Here is a 17139-nt window from a genome sequence, read left to right as displayed (position 1 = left end):
CCTATTGTTGTAATGAAACAAGTTCAGCTTTACCTAAGCAATAACAATAAATGCTCACTGATACACTTACTCTGAAGAGTCTACTGTGCATGGAAGATTTGGAATGACTTTGACTGTTTGATCACTAATATTTTGGATTTGTATATCCCTGTGAAACATGTCTATAAAGTGAAATCTCATACCCCAAACACAGATTTCCAGTTTAACCAGAACTGGGGTCTATTTCTGGTCTAGTTTGATTCACAGACCCGTAGGCCATACTCAATTTCTACATCTTGCTTGGTTGACGGAGAGCATTAAAGTAACAGCTACAATCAATCTCTAGCCTTCCAGAAGCACATTCTCCTCCCTTCACTCCAGAAAGAGACGGTAGCAGAGTTGAGCAAAGTATTGCAGCCTATGAGCAGAACAGCATCCCAAGTGGTGGCTTTGTGATTGAGAGGAGATTGTTTCAGGGCTGACACTATTTCCTTTGCATGTATTTGGATAAAGAGGGTTTGAGAAGTATTTGTTAAATGAATGAAGGAGTGAATGAATGAATGCATGCCAGGTCAGCTTGAGCAATGTTCAGACTTGAACATTTCACAGACCAGAGGGTAGATCAGTGAATGTCTGAGTCAGGGCAGCCCTCTCTCCTTGTCTTCTACATTTGTTATAAACCTGACGAGATGAAATCCAGTGAGTCCTCAGAATAGCTAGACTTGAAAACATCACCCTTCACCCTCCTTTCAAAGTGTGCTCCCCTCCGCAGCCCTCCAGCCAAGCCCCCTCTGTCTGGGAAAGGTGCCAGGAGGGAAGAGTCCATGAGCAAGCCTCAGAAGGCATCTGAGGGTAATGAGAAAAACACATCTCACTGCACACACAGATCCTTTTGCCTCGGTTTTGCCTGTGTAAGCTTGTGGGAGAGGCTGGAAAGCACATTCTTTAAAATCTTGGCCCTTAAAAGGAATGCATCTTGGGTTGAAATGTCAGCTTGGCTGTGCCCCGACTGCAGGACAGTTCTTTTATTGCTGGCTTTTTGACATGATAAAACCCATCCCCTTCCCTTCCACTCTGGGAATGGTTCATAGAACTGATGAAATTTCAAGCCCTCACTCAGCCAAACTGTATTGGATTTTTATCACAATACAAAGATTTTACAAATTGCATTTCTATCCTTCCTCTTTAGTCTCCTCCCCCACCACCCCCACCTCAAAACCATGTCTTATGTGGAACCAGCTGCATTAGATATCCAAGCAAGTCTTTACTCTGTACCCTGGGGTCAGTCACATCCATTTCTCTCTACCTTTTAAAAAGCCAGCCTGAGCTTGCACTGCTCTGGCCTGCAGCAGGCTGGGTCAGGCTGTGGGTGGCCGGAAGATGAGCTCATGCCCTTGTCTCACTGCCCGGCTCATAGCTCATCTTGCTGGACTGTCACTTGCCGAGTTAAATCTGAGTTTTGAAACATCATTCTTCAGCTATTTATTTTTGTCTTTGGAGATTTTTAGGCATTACTTTAAATGTATTCCAGCTTTGTTTGGAAGTTTGACTTTGCTGACTTCTGACCTTACAACAGTCCCCCTGAGTTTAATTGCCTGATGTTACTTTGGGATCAACCAGAATTTACTCCCTCCCTCTCCTAGCATTTAGACAGAAAATCTGTCACTCCTATAGACATGGGCCTTCTCCCTGGCTTCCTTCACCTCCTGTCCTGGATTTTCATAGGCAGTCTGTGTGCCTCTGAGCCAGGGATGGCAGTGATCAATCTGTGGCTTTCTGAAAGATGGGGCTGATCAAACATTTCCATAGACAAACATTTGCGGGATACCTACTCTATGAAGGGCATATAAAGTGGAGCTTCCATTGAGACAACAGCTTCATCTTCATTTGTTCATTCTTGTGCTTGGGTGTTCTGCGTCCTAGCACTGCAGTAGGCACTGGTGAGTAATAAAGAAACACAGTCTACTTTTTAGGAGTTTAAACACACCTGGATTTAAGATGTACGTACTCAGAGCAGAGTTCTATCTCAGCAGCACAAAGGTGTCACAAGCAAAGTCTCTGGGTTTGGGGGCAGGAGGATATTGCTTGCTGAGAATGAAGCAGACGTAGTAATCTACCTACAGCATTTCCTGAGCTTTGATCCTTGGTAAAGGCTTCTGCAGGGACTGAGGGAGACAAAGAGAAGAATCCATCTCGATCCCTAGCCTCAAGGAATTGACAATCCAATAAAAGAGGAGGCTCATGCAGTACACTGCGAATTCTTGTCTAGAGAGAGGCAAAATCCTGAGATTATGAGGTGTGGCCAGCAGTCACTGTCCAATTAGGCCCTAGTCATCCGCTCCTCCCACTGTGTGGTGGGCAGATGGCCCCTGGGAGTTAATGATGTTTCTAGAAAGTCTCAATTTCCAGCCACAGCTGGAAGGGATGAGCAGCAACACTGCAACCACCTTAGCTTTGGTGATTGTACCTTTCCATCCTTTCTCCAAACCAGGTTCTGGTCATTTCCATTTTCTAGGTTCCTAAGTGACTTCAATTTTCAATATAGTTGCAAGTGTCTTGGGTCTCTTAATTTGACAAAATAGCTTTTAAATAAGGACAGAGACATTGGAAAAAAGGACATGACAGATTTTCACCTTATCTCCCAAGCCACTAACCACCAGCCCTTGCTTGCCTGACCCCTTGAGTACTGCTGTGAGGGTGGGAGGTATGTCTGCAGGAGGGGAGGAAAGGCCTTTTAGGAATATGCATTCAGGAATCCAAGGGTTGAATTCCTTTGGGTTTCTGTTAGAAACAGCTTTATGTCCCTGTGCCCAGAGAGGCTGTTGTATTTTCAGTTCTCTCTCATCTCTTTAACTAGGTGGGGATTGCCAGGCTGGAGGGATGTTTGTGCTATGTCCTGTAAATGTCCTCTGAAAGTCTTCATATCTTTCCTCTTTACCATCGCCTTTTCCTGTATGTGCATGTACACACATGAACACACAAATGGAGACATATAGGATCCTCAAGATGTACATGGCATGGGGAAGGTGTGGCTATTTTGCAAAACCAAGCTTGTAAGGCCATGAAGTGCTGGACAAAGCCCTGGCCTGGGAGCTGGGAGGCTTCAGTTTTAAGTCTGGTTTTTATCTCAGTGTGGCCCTAGGCAAGTTCCTTTCCCTTTTGCATTTTATGTTTCTCAATTGCATTATTAGGTGTTTGGCAATACAACCTCTAGGAGCTTTCTATGATTCTAAGGATCTTCCTTTCTGTCTCATTGGCCTCTCCTGGTATCAGGCAGGGGCTAGAGTTTGACAGTGGTCCCCTGGGCCTAGGGTGTGATGTGGAGTGGAAATGTCAATATGGCAAGTCATATCTACTGGGGGTTTTGGACCCAAAGCTGAAAATTGAGTCCAAATATGTTGTCCATCAATTAGCTCCAGGGAAACCCTGGGTGCCAGGGTGCAGTGCCTGGGTGTGGGTGATGGGGCAAGGAGACGGACATCAAGGAACCAGGGCTGCTCTTATGCCCATGCCTATAGGGTCCTTTAATTATTCCTGGGCCCAGTGTGCACAGTTGGACTGATTTATTTAAGGGGACTAGAGTGGAGTAAATTCTAACCTTTTATGTTTATGCTGTAAAAGAGGAGAACTGACATTTTCCTTCATGGAAAGTATGTTTTCCTTTATATTTTCCTTCCTCAGTGGCCTTCCAAGTGGTTTAAAATGAAATACACTTAAACCAAATGCAGAATAAATCATCTTAAACACAGAAACCAAATCCGGGAGGCTTTCAAGCAAAGGTGGGGACACAATAGTTTTCCCTGGAGGTACCCAAGGACCGTGACTGCGCAAGGGGGAGGCAGTTGAGCCTTACATTATGATCCGCGAATTTCACTCCAGAGGGAAGAACTGGACTCACTTCGGACCCTGAAGAGATGCAAATAAGTCTTCTCTCAAATTCAAAAGTCTAGAATGGTTACCTAAGCCAACAGCCTAATCGTAACCACAGAAGGGACTTTGTGGGCAAAGTTGTGAGTTCTGGGAGAAACATGTCTCATTCAGGTCAGGGATTTCAGTCGGTTCCCCCTTCTTCCATGATCCAGGTAACTCTTCCTGGCAACCAATTTGGAGTTTCTGAAGGTTAGAAAATGTTCCAACACAGCTCTTCTGTCCTAATCATTAGTTTTTCATGCATCTACCATCTATCCATCCATCCCTCCCTCCCTCCTTCCATCCCTCTGTCCATCTGTCAATACAGCAAACACACTGTGAGCATTTACTGTGTGCCAAGTATCAACCTAGGTGGTGGGGATGAGATGGCATAATGGACATTTTTTTGGTTTTCTTCTCTTGCTTTATTTCACCATTTTATCTACCAAAAGGAAGATTGCCATGTCTCTGGTTTAGAAGAGGTTGCTTTTCTCCCCAGTTTTAGGTGTGGGTTCTTCTTAACTGGATCAGTGAATCCCACTGGCATGCACCATTCTCCCAGCAGCTGGTCACAGTGATTAGTTTGATGAACATCCCATGACTTAACTCAGGTCATTAACAATGAGCAGGAGTCAATCCAAAAGACTTTTATTTGAGATATTAGATATGTGGACCTCTCTCTTCCTCTGGATCAGGACCTGAAAGCATGTCCAGGGGCTGAGGGCTGTCATTTGGCAACAATCACAGGGAGTCTGCAGAAGACAGAGCCAAGGCCAAGAAGGTTTAAATGAGATATTAAGAGTGAAAAGTCAGTCAAACTCTACTACAAGGCTATAGTAGCTTGAATAGCATGGCACTGGTACACAAATAGACACATAGATCAATGGAACAGAATAGAGAACTCAGAAATAAAGTTGCACATCTACAACCAACTGATCTTTGACAAAGTTAACAAAAATAAACAATGGGAAAAGACCCCCTATTCAATAAATGGTCCTTGGAAAACTGGCTAGCCATACGCAGAAGAATGAAACTTTTCTCCTAGCTCTCAGCATATACAAAAATTAACTTGAGATGGTTTAAAGACTTAAGTGTAAAACTCAAACCATAAAATTATAGAAGAAAACCTAGGAAATACTCTTTTAGACATCAGCCTAGGCAGAGAATTTATGACTAAGTCCTCAAAAGCAAATACAACAAAACCAAAAATTGACAGTTGTACCTAATTAAACTAAAGTGCCTCTGCACAGCAAAAGAAGCTATCTGGGTTTGGGGGCAGGAGGATATTGCTTGCTGAGAATGAAGCAGACGTAGTAATCTACCTACAGCATTTCCTGAGCTTTGATTCTTGGTAAAGGCTTCTGCAGGGACTGAGGGAGAATAAACAGACAATATACAGAATAGGAGATAATATTTGCAGACTATGTACCTGACAAATAACTAATATCCATAATTGATAAGAAACTCAAATCAACAAGCAAAAAGCAACCCCACTAAAAAGTGGGCAGAGGACACGAACAGACACTTATCAAAAGAAGACATATAAACAGTTAACGAACATATGAAAAAATGCTCAACGTCACTATCAGAGAAATGCAAATGAAAACCACAATGAGACATGATTTCATACCAGCCCAAATAGCTATTACTGAAAAGTCAGAAAGCAACAGATGTTGGTGAGGTTGCAGAGAAAAGAGAATGCTTATATACTGTTGGTAAAAATGTAAATTAGTTCAGCCCCTGTGGAAATCAGTTTGGAGATTTCTCAAAGAAGTAAAAATAGAACTACCATTTGACCCAGCAACTCCATTACTGGGTATATACCCAGAGGAAAATAAAATGTTTTACCAAAACCAAAACAAAAAACGCCTGCACTGATATGTTTATTGTAGCACTATTCACAATAGCAAAGATAGAATCAACCTAGGTGCTCATCAGCGGTGGACTGAATAAAGAAAATATGGTACATATACACCATGGAACACTATGCAGCCATAAAGAAGAATGAAATTATGTCCTTTGCAGCAACATGGATGCAGCTGGAGACCATTAGCTAAGTGAATTAATGTAGAAACAGAAAACCAAATATTGCATGTTCTCACTTACAAGTGGGAGCTAAACATTGGGTACCCATCAGCATAAAGATGGGGAAAATAGATACTGGGGACTCCAAAAGCGGTGAGAGAGGGAGGGAGCAAAGGCTGAAAAACTTCCTATTGAGTACTGCGTTCACTATTTCAACAACAGGATCAATAGAAGCCAAAACCTCAGCATCATACAACATACCCTTGTAACAAACCTGCACCCCCGAATCTAAAATAACAAAAATTTAAAAGGGGAAAAGAGAAGTCAGGTCCTGCTCACATCCCTGAAGTCTTTGAACCAAGCTTTGTCTGAGGCCACACCCAGTTTAGTTTTGGGAGCCAGTATGTTCCTTTTACTGTTCAAGCCAGTTTAACACGCGTTCTGTTGCTTGCAACTGAAAGCAATCTAAACAGATGCAGAGGCAGTATTTGTGTAGAGGTTAAGAGGTAGGAATCTGGGATAAACAAAGAGCATGGGCCTTGGGCCAAGCTGCTTGACTTCGAATCCCAACTTCACTGCCCAATAGCAGTATGACCTTCTCATGCCTCATTTTCTTCATGAGAAAAATGGGAGTAATATTCCTGCCCCATGGGGTTGGCGTAAGGATTAAGTTAGAATGTGAAAGCACGTAAAATGGTGCTCGGCATGTAGTAAATGCCATGTAGTTTTAAAAAACTGAGTATAGTGGTGAAAAACACTTGGTTGCCATTCTAGAGGAGCTCTTGGTTTCCCTCTGACTGCTGCCTCCATGGAGGGATGGGACAGATAGCAGTAACACCAACCATCACAGGGGCCTCTAACCTGAGTAGTGGGTTCTCAGCACCTATTGCAAGGACTGTTTGAGCAAAATGCAAATCTGCACCATTGTTTAAAACCATACAGTAGCTTTATAACTATGTACATGAGTAATATCACTCTCCTCAAGCGTGGATGCGATCCAGCTCACTTAGAACAATGGCATTGTAAACTTGTCACACCACTGCTCTGCGTCTTTTACTTGCTAAGATGTTGTTTGTCTGACATACAACAGGCTAGTTTGCTCTCCCACTCTGACTCATCGTATTGGTATGCTGTGATGATATACTAGATATGTGCTGTGGTCATTCCACGGTAGGTTGTAAAGACAGTGCTGAAGAGGTCATGTCTGTCACTATGACATGGTGTACCTGCCATAATAATTGGTATATTTGTGTGTCATCATGATGGATGGTATCTGTCTCTCACTATGACATGAAGTATCTGTCAAAGGTGCATTGTAGTATTTTTCCACCATGATGACAGAATATCTGTTATGGTGACCAGGTATGCCGTTAGTCACCATGGTTGTATACCTGGTCACAGGTGCACATACCTACCAGCTATGGTGATATGGGTGGATCTATCAGTAGTGGTGATAGGAGGTATCTGGCTGTAACAATGGCACAGGGCTCCTGCTTTTTGATCTTATATGTTAGTTTCCCAGTGGCTCCATAGATCACCTTCTGGTCAGTTCTCTGTTGGTTGTCTTATCTAATCAAGCTAGTGCTCCAAATATTTGCAATGGCTCCCGAGTTGAACTTTATTCCCTTTACCTGCTGAGCTTACTATTCTTGGCTCAAGAAATGGCCCTTATTATTGGTGTCATCTTAAACTACCTCCCAAACCTCAAACTTGAGACTTACCTGAGTCTCTCCCCTTCTCTTGTTCCACAGTCACCAAGTCCTATGGCATCACTTTCTAATTATCCCCTAACCCATCCCCTTCTCTCCATCCCCACTGCTCCTATTAGAGCTGTGGCCCTGGCCTTCCTGCCTCCAGAGGTGCCCCTGGTGAATCCATTCTCAACCCTGTAATCAAACTGATTACTCTAGCACAGAACGATCATCAGCCTCCTTTTCCAAGACCTGAAAACTGGCAATGGCACTTTACATTTTCCAAATGCAATTGAAATCTCATATTCTCATTCCAGGTATCTGGGATTTGGCCCCTACCACTTTTTACCCCTTGTCTCCCAGCACTTCCCTTTTAACCCTATTCCCCAGCCCCTCACTTGGCTTCTTCTTTATTCATGCCACTCTTACCATTGGACACTCACAGGCTGCGTGAATGTGAATACTGGCTCCATAATCCAAGGAGTGTGTCATTTTAGGTGAGTTACCTAACTGCTCTGAACCTCAGTTTCTTCATCTGTAAATTGGATAAACAGTACGCCTACCTTATCATGTTGCAGTGAAGATTAAAAGAGTTAATTAATATAGAGGACATATAAAACTGCCTGACCCCTACCAAGCACTCAGTACGTGTTAGTTATCATTACTGTTATTAATTTTTTTTTTTTTTTGAGACTGAGTCTCACTCTGTCATCCAGGCTGGAGTGCAGTAGCGCGATCTCAGCTCACTACAATCTCCACCTCCCAGGTTCAAGTGATTCTCCTGCCTCAGCCTCCCAAAGCTAGGATTACAGGCACATGCCACCATGCCAGGCTAATTTTTGTATTTTTAGTAGAGATGAGGTCTTGCCATGTTGGCCAGGTTGGTCTCGAACTCCTGACCTCAAGTGATCAGGCTGCCTCGGCCTCCCAAAGTGCTGGGATTACAGTTGTGAGCCACTGCGCTAGGCCTATTAATCTTTTTTAATCCTTTTGCATATATCCAGATTAGATGTCCTCTTCCGTGAATTTCCTTTATCAAGAATTTCCTAAACACCCAAAGCTAGACATTGAATCTTCTGTGGGGTCACCCTTTGGCATTTATCACATTTTGCTGTATTTTATTGTTACTGTCATATTTACTTTAATAAACTTTAAGTTCTTAGAGGTAAAAAACATGTTTGAGGTGTCTTCCTCAGCACCCAGAACAATGAGTAGCACAATAAATAACAATAAATGAATCTGTGATTGTGTACTTCTTCTCTTTGAGATTGTAAAGATCTGGACTTTCTGCTCATCTGGAAACAATCAACTCAGATGCTCATGGCACATGCTGAGAGACTCCTGCAGGTCACTGAGACAAGGGGTGGTGAAATATTTAACAGCACAGGCTCTGACTCATCAGAATGAAAGCTGGCATAAACCACCAAGATGGTGGCACTGGTGTGTCCCAGCTGAACCAGGTATGCCACGGTCCCCCCTGAGATAGTGAGGATGCCCTGGGCCAAACAGGAGAAATCTGAGTCAACTGCCTTGAACAAGAAGGGATTTACTCTCTCAGATAAGAAGCCTGAACACAGGGTCACTCCACGTTAGTGACCAGGACTCAACTGCACGATGGAGGACCCAGGCTCTGTTCCTAGGAACTGGCTGTCTTCAGGTTGTCCTCCCATGATAGCCTCCTGACAGTTCCTGAGACAGAATACACGAGCGTGTGCTCCTTTTTATCAGAAAGAGAAACTTTACCCTGCAGCCCCAACAGATCTCATCTGACATCCCGTTGGTCAGAATTTAGCCGCAGGACTGTGCCTAAACCAATCACCAGCAAGGAGAATGCAACCTCCATGTTAGATTTTACCAATCAGAATTTACTCAAGTCAGGAGGAAGAGGAATGGACACTTGAACAAAATCAAGGCTCTCTCAGCTTGAAGGAAGAGGGTTTTGGCCACTGATAACCAAAGACATCTGCCATATCACTCTTCATAAACAGGAGAGAGACTCTGCCACCGCATCTAAATAAACCTCGTACTTATTCAAATTTTAGATGAAAAACAAACATCACCAAACAAATCGTATTCACCTGTAAATAAAACTGAATCTGATCCAAATACAGGCTGGCCTTTGGGTGAAAAACCTCTGCATTTATCAGAAGTTGTCCAGCTCCATACCCCCCAAATCCTGAAAATTATTCCATCACTTGAGCCTCCAGGGTAATTGCTTATGATTTGAGACAAACAAGATAAACATACATTTCTTCAAAGAAAGGCCTACTTCTACCAGCTATAAAGGCATACAAACAAAATTCTCAGTGCTGTTATATCTTATTTCTGTTTATTATTTTAGTTTTTTGAGATGGAGTCTTGCTCTGTCACCCAGTCTGGAGTGCAGACTGGCGTGATCTCAGCTCACTGCAACCTCTGCCTCCCAGGTTCAAGTAGTTCTCCTGCCTCAGCCTCCTGAGTAATTGGGACTACAGGTGCACACCACCATGCCCTGCTAATTTTTAGTATTTTTAGTAGAGATGAGGTTTCACCATGTTAGCCAGGCTGGTCTCGGTCTCCTGACCGCGTGATCTGCCTGCCTTGGCCTCCCAAAGTGCTGGGATTACAGGCGTGAACCACCGCGCCCAGCCATATCTTATTTCTAGTTAATCATGGGTCGGTCAGTCAGTGGCTTTCGTTGTCTACTAGAAAACCAAAACCAAACCAAAACAAAACAAGAACCTCAGCAAAATGCCCCAGGCCTTCTGCGCTGGGCTCACTCTGACTCACCAGCCTGTCGCCCCCTGTGCCCAAGAGCTCCTGGCTTTGCAGCCACATGGATATACTTGAATGCAGGACACGTCAGGTTCTTTTTCTTAATTTTTGTGTTTTTGGCCTTTCGTTCTTTGTCTATCTGGCCACTTCTACCTATCCTATAGACCTAATTCAATTGTCACCTCCTTTGTCAGAAGCATGACCTTTTCTAGGCCTTCCTAGGCAGGTCATTGTGCCTCTGCCTGTGTATGGCTCAGCCTTAAAGCACCACTCTGTTGGAGCCATTGCCATGTTGCTGTAATTCTGTTATCTGCTGGCACTTGGTCTCCTGAAGCTGAGGGGCCACTCCTACATTCTCTGCCATCTTCTTCTGGCATAGACCCAGTACACATCATAGGGATAAGGGTGGTAAATAAATGGTTTCATGTGTAAGCTTATAGTTTTCTTTTTCTTTCTTTCTTTTTTTTTTTTTGAGATGGAGTCTGGCTCTGTCATCCAGGCTGGCGTGCAGTGGCGCAATCTCAGCTCCCTGCAAGCTCCGCCTCCCGGGTTCATGCCATTCTCCTGCCTTGGCCTCCCAAGTAGCTGGAACTACAGGTGCCCGCCACCACGCCTGGCTAATTTTTTTTATTTTTAGTAGAGACAGGGTTACTGGATTAGTCAGGATGGTCTCGATCTCCTGACCTTGTGATCCACCTGCCTCGGCCTCCCAAAGTGCTGGGATTACAGGCGTGAGTCACCATGCCCAGTCGCTTATAGGTATCTTAATACATTAGAGATAACTTGGTGGATGTGTTACCTATTACCCTCCTTCAAGACATGGTCCAATTTAAGTCATAATCTGATCATTTATGAACAGATTAGCTCCTTGCAAATGGGCACATTTCTGCATATTTACCTTGACATATTTGCACTAATGGCAGTAAGAACCATTAACAAATTCATTATTTTTGAATCCTAGTTGCACTTCTACTTGCTAAGGTTAATTATTGATTTGTTTTATTCTGTGATTAAAGCCATTAGCCGCTATTAGCAAATGGCGATGTTTATGCATGTTTGAATATCAGCTGGGTTGCATTTCATAGCAGGGGCCCAAGCTAAATTAGCACTCTCTGGGACTGACATCTAGAATGGTGATACATGGACTTGCTGAAGGGGGCCAATGATTTTTCCACAATAAACGGGACCTGATTGACTTTGCTAATTAGTCTTCCTGAGCATAGACACTGGCTGGAATTGACCTTTAGTTGAATTTGGCCTCTGTCCTTATCTGATTTTGAATGACCAGAGACTCCTGAGCAGGAGTCCTAGGGAGTCTAAGAAGGCTTCAGTGCCTACAGACCCTGCTTTTAACTTTCCTCTAGCAGGGAGGTGGAATGGGCTTATTTTCTCTTTGAAATATGTGGGAATAAAATTTGCACCTCAGAACTTGGCTTCACCTGGACACAGCTTCTGCCAATGAGGAAGAGACTGCTTTTCAAAGCCCTCTCTGAGTGGGTCATGCCCTTCAGCTGTGCCCTCATTTGGGGACGTTTGGCCTGAATGTACCTGGCACCAATGAAACTGAGTTTTAGATGCAGGGAATGGAGAGCAGGGGTGAAGCCCACCCTTCACTCTCTGTGTTTATTAGGGAAGATGAACTATTGGAATGCAGCCCCCAAATCTCAAAGGCTTAGCATCTTACATCCAATGTTGGGTTGCCAGTGGCTGGGAGGGTGGGGCTCTACTCTAAAGAATACTTCCTTCTGGTGGCTCTTCCACCTCCAAGGGCCTTGGGGTCCTCCCCAGTCTTCTCTGTGACCCTGCCTACAGCCTGGGCAAATGGAGGTGGAAGATTGTGTGGGATGCTCGGCTTCGTGGGTTGGGCCTAGAGGAGCACCCATCCATCCTGCCCATATTCCCATTGGCCAGAACATGCATACAAGCAACTGCAAGAAGAGTGGGAAATGTGACCTGACAGCTCTGTCTGACAAAAAAAAGAAACAGTTTTGAAAAGAACTCACTGGTGTCTGCGGCAATCTCCTTTGCTTCTTTCTGGCAAGTGAAGCTAGCCAGTGCTGAGAGAGTTTTCACACTCGGGCCACTTTCTCAGCCTGTCATCTCTTTCTTTGGTGTCACAAGGAAGCCCACTCCAGCTGCATCCTTCCCTGAATGGCCTTTGGCTTTCTTCCTGCAGAGGCAGAGAAAATAGCTTGAGGGCGTGACAGCTACAGACCCACATTCCTGGAGATATACCCTCCAGCTCCTAACCTGGTCTGGGGCTCACAGTAAACATTTGTTGAGTGAATAACTGGTTGATTGAATGATTTTGGTGAACCTAAGTTTCCCATCATCTGACTTTGACGTATAGTCTTTTTAGAAGGCTCATCTCTTTACCCTTTGCACAAGCCTTCCTGATTGTTATCTACAGTTCGTCTTTCCCAGGGAGACGGTTCAATTAAGACACCTCAGAATGAGTCTATGATTCGAAGGTACAGCTGACTGCACTCTGATTAACTTCCTATTCATCAGTCACAGAGATATATGATGGGAATTAGCAGGGCAGGCAGGAGGGAGGGCAGGCAGGCTAGGGGGAAGTGAGATAGCAGATGGAAGATCGGGGTTTTGGGGTAAAAGAAGATGGGAAACTGCCAAGAGAAGGATGAGATACCCAAGGGGACAAAAAGCCCCAGCAGGTAGCATGAGATAGGATGTAATCTTCTAGAAACTGTAGTTATGGTGCTTTAGCACTACAGTGTCTGACTCCAAAGTTAAAGTGAACTTTGTTATGATGTGAAAAGGAAAATAAGTATGAAATGATGGAGGAGATTGATGACTCAGAGGCTTAAGTGAAGGAATTTTTGTGACCTAGTCTCCCTTTAGCTTGGCGATCCCAGCATCTGCTTGGAAGGGTGGGTGATAGTGCTTCCTTATCAGAGAGGCTGCTGCTCCCTCATTGGGCGTTTGAATGGTTGGAAAGACCTCCTGCCCTCTCGTGGCTTCATTGCTGTGTTAATTTCTGGGGCTCTTCCAGCTTCCGGTAGTTTTCTGGCAACTTTGCCATTCCTTGGCTTGCAGAGGCATCACCCCAACCTCTGCCCTCATGATCACATAGCGTTCTCCCCTGCATGCATGTTTGCCTTTGCATCCACATTTATTCTTTCTCAAGAACATGGTCCTATTGGGTTAGGGCCTACCTTAACCTCATCCTAACTCCATCATCTGCAAAGACTCTATTTCCAAAAGAAGTCACGTTCACAGGTACTGGGGGTGAGAATGTCAACATCTTTTTGGGGGACACAGTTCAACTCATAACAATTACCAGGGGAATGCTGAAAATTCTCAGTGCCTCACCTAAGCCAGGAATCCTCACCTGACACTAGAGCCCTGCATCCCAGTGTCTGCCAAACATTCCCTTCTGGATGCCTCCCTGAGCAGCTCCAGGAGTGGATGGAAAAGCTGAGCTCTTCTCCTTCTTCCCCCCAGTCTGCTCCTCTCCCCGCAGTGCCTCACTCAGGGAATTGACACCACTATCCACACAGTTTGTGAGGATAGACAGGAGCATCCTCTATGACCCTCTCCTCTGTTTCACATATCATGTTCAGTTGTCTATCACATCCTGCAGTTTTGCCCTCTTAATATCTCGCCAATCCCACAGGCCACCAGGCTGTTTTTCCAGGACGATGGTACCAGTTTCCCTACTGGCTTCCTTGCCTCCAGTCTTGCCCAACTTCAATCCAACTTCTGCAAGTGTGACAAGGTGACCTTCCCATAGTGAAATTTCCTGATCATCTCACTTCCCGGCTTGAAGCATCTTAGGACTTCCCCCCTTGCTTTTAGAATAAATAAATAAATAAAAAATCCTTGCATGGCCCTTTTACCTGTGTCCAGTCTGGTTTCTGCCCACTTCCTGCTTTCACTTCAATTACTCTGAGCTAGAGAAGCTGCAGTTTCCCAGCTGTGCCCTGCTTTCTCTTGCCTCACCTTCAGACAGAACCTTGGCAGATGCTGTTCCTTCTGCTGGAAGGTTCCTCTGCTCCACTTCCTCTTCCTCCCAGCAACTACTTAGAGTTTACACCTCAGGTAGATCTCACTTTCTGTATACACCCTCCCCTAAGTCCCACGAGTATCCCCCTAGTTTCCCGACGAAACTTACTCTGAAAGTGCTGGGATTACAGGTGTGAGCCACGGTACCCAGCCCATAATACTATCTTTGAACATGTTTTGTAACTGCAGTCCAATGTGAGTGGCATAAGCACTGGGGGTTCCACCCATCCACCACATCTCTCTCTATCTCTAAAGTATATATGTATTACAATATATATGTATATATAATATATATTATATATGTATATAATGTATTAATTATATATAATAGATATATAATATATATGTATATATACATAGAGTGTGTGTATATATATATATATATATATATGACATGGAGTCTCACTCTGTCGCCTAGGCTGGAGTGCAGTGGTGCCATCTCGGCTCACTGCAACCTCCGCTTCCTGGGTTCAAGTGATTCTCCTGCCTCAGCCTCCCAAGTAGCTGGGACTATAGGTGTGTGGCACCATGCCTGGCTTATTTTTGTATTTTTAGTAGAGATGGGGTTTTGCGATGTTGGCCAGACTGGTCTTGAACTCCTGACCTCAGGTGATCTGCCCGCGTCAGCCTCCGAAAGTGCTGGGATTACAGGTGTGAGCCACAGCGCCCAGCCCATAATACTATCTTTGAACATGTTTTGTAACCGAAGTCTGTTGTGAGTGGCACAAGCACTGGGGGTCCCGCCCATCCACCACATCTCTAGAATGGATTCTCAGGTACTCGGTTGCCTCTCTTGGCTCAGCAACTTCTGGTGCTTTTTGTGCCCAGCAGAGACCTGGGGGAGGGCGTAGCTCTGAGTCATAGGACGGGAACCTAGGCACCTATGAAAGTCTGTGCCTCACCCAGTTAGTATCCCTAAGGCAAGCCCATTCCAGTAAGATTCAGGTTTCTTCCTTTTCTTAACATTGGCTTGAGGACTTCCATTAGCCTTGCTGAATCTTTCTCGAATTGTGCTGCAGTCCAGGGAGATGGAGAGACTGAGAAAGGAAGGAAAAAGCTTTTCCTGCTTTTGGAACAACTGTTCTCACATTTTCATGTTGCAATGAGCCCTGCCTATCAGGTAGCTGGTCCTGCCTGGCCATATAGTATGTGCTAAAAATAGCTGAGTTTTAGTCCTCTTACGTGGCTCTCAAATCCACCCGTGTTTCTTCTTTTTCTTCCTTTTATTATTATTATTTTTATTTATNTCAATCTCCTGATCTCATGATCCACCCACCTCGGCCTCCCAAAGTGCTGGGATTACAGGCATGAGCCATGGCACCCAGCAGGATTTTTTTAAATTAATGAAGTTTAGTTCACTGGTTTCAAATGAGTGGCTTAGAATCTAATACTTTTACTAATACTTGTAACACAATAAACAATAAGGAAGCAAGAGCTCTCATTTGTTGAATTCTACCACGAGCCAGACCCTGTCACAGAAGCTTCCACAGAGCAGTTCTCATTCCAAGCTGCATATTGGACTCGCCCGGAGTTATTTATTTATTTATTTATTTTTCTTGGTGGACAGGGGTCTAGGGAATGGGGCCAAGTTCCTTCTTTTCTACTTCCATGACCCAAATCCAGGACCAAGCCCCTCCCTTCAACAATTTCAGTAGCTTCTGTTTGTCCTTGTATTCCAGGTGCCTAGTGGTGGGTTTGACACAGAGCAGGACCTCAGCAGGAATATGATGAATAAATGAACTAATTAAGTAAGTAGGAAAAATAGTCTTAAAAAGAGCCTGTTGCCAGTTCTGCAAGTTAAAGTGGCTCCCAGGTATACCACTGACAAGTATCTCCAGGAATTAATCACTTCTGCACTCTGGCCTCTGCCAGCAGGTGGTCAGATCCTTGGGCTAATCCATGTGGGCTGCTCCACTCAGGCTGTACTGCCCCACTCCAGCTATACAGCCCTGCTTAGACTATTCTGCCCCACCCTTCACCTAGGCAGGGCCCAGCTGCAGGCCACAGATGCACTGGGGGACCAGAGAGGCTTCAAAGGGGGAAGCTGTCCATGAGGCATTTGAATGGCCAAGGAGCAGTTTGTTACCAGAAACAAAGAGCCATCCATTCTTCAGTGATGTTTATTGCAGGTTACATCGGAAACAAGCGATGTGGCCCAATAGCTTATACATGAAGGGGAGGAGTATAGAGAGAGTGGTGTTGGGTTTGGCTTGACTCCTCTGCCTCAGTTTACACAGGGAGGTATGGGTCTCCAGGAGATTTGCTGGAGGGTACGAGGAAATTACTTCTGAAGAGGTTGTGCAAGGCTGCCTGTGATCTGGCTGGCTGAGCCTCTGCCACTGTGGCCTCATGAATTCTCAGGGCAGACAAAAAGGTCCATTAGGCTGAATCTGCTTTACCTTTTGTCTTACTCACTGTGGTTGTTATAACAAAAATACTATAAACTGGGTGACTTAGAAATGACAGGGCTGGGCATGGTGGCTCACACTTGTAATCCCAGCATTTTGAAAGGCCGAGGTGGGCAGATCACTTGAGGACAGGAGTTTGAGACCAGCCTGGCCAGTGAAACCACATCTCTACTAAAAATACAAAAATTAACCAGGCATGGTGATGTACACCTGTAATCCCAGCTACTCGGGAGACTGGGGCAGGAGAATCACTTGAACCTGGGAGGTGGAGGTTGTAGTGAGCTGAGATCATGCTACTGCCCTCCAGACTGGGTGACAGAGTGAGACTCCATCTCAAAAACAAAACA

General features: G+C 44.7%; 1 long non-coding RNA gene across 1 annotated transcript in view; it reads right to left on the bottom strand.

The window, feature by feature from the left end:
• Positions 1–4546: 4546 nt before the first annotated feature.
• Positions 4547–17139, bottom strand: part of LOC108543014 (uncharacterized) — a 35754-nt gene continuing 23161 nt past the window's right edge. The window contains exons 3-4 of the long non-coding RNA XR_001889427.1: positions 12362–12528; positions 4547–4640 (exon numbers count right to left, since the gene is read on the bottom strand). This is a non-coding gene — a long non-coding RNA (uncharacterized LOC108543014). The remainder of the gene's footprint in view (positions 4641–12361; positions 12529–17139) is intronic.

The sequence above is a fragment of the Rhinopithecus bieti genome, unplaced genomic scaffold (genome assembly GCF_001698545.2).
Source record: "Rhinopithecus bieti isolate Rb0 unplaced genomic scaffold, ASM169854v2 scaffold_23816, whole genome shotgun sequence".
Taxonomy (NCBI): domain Eukaryota; kingdom Metazoa; phylum Chordata; class Mammalia; order Primates; family Cercopithecidae; genus Rhinopithecus; species Rhinopithecus bieti.
This window is presented reverse-complemented; position numbering and strand designations above follow the sequence as displayed.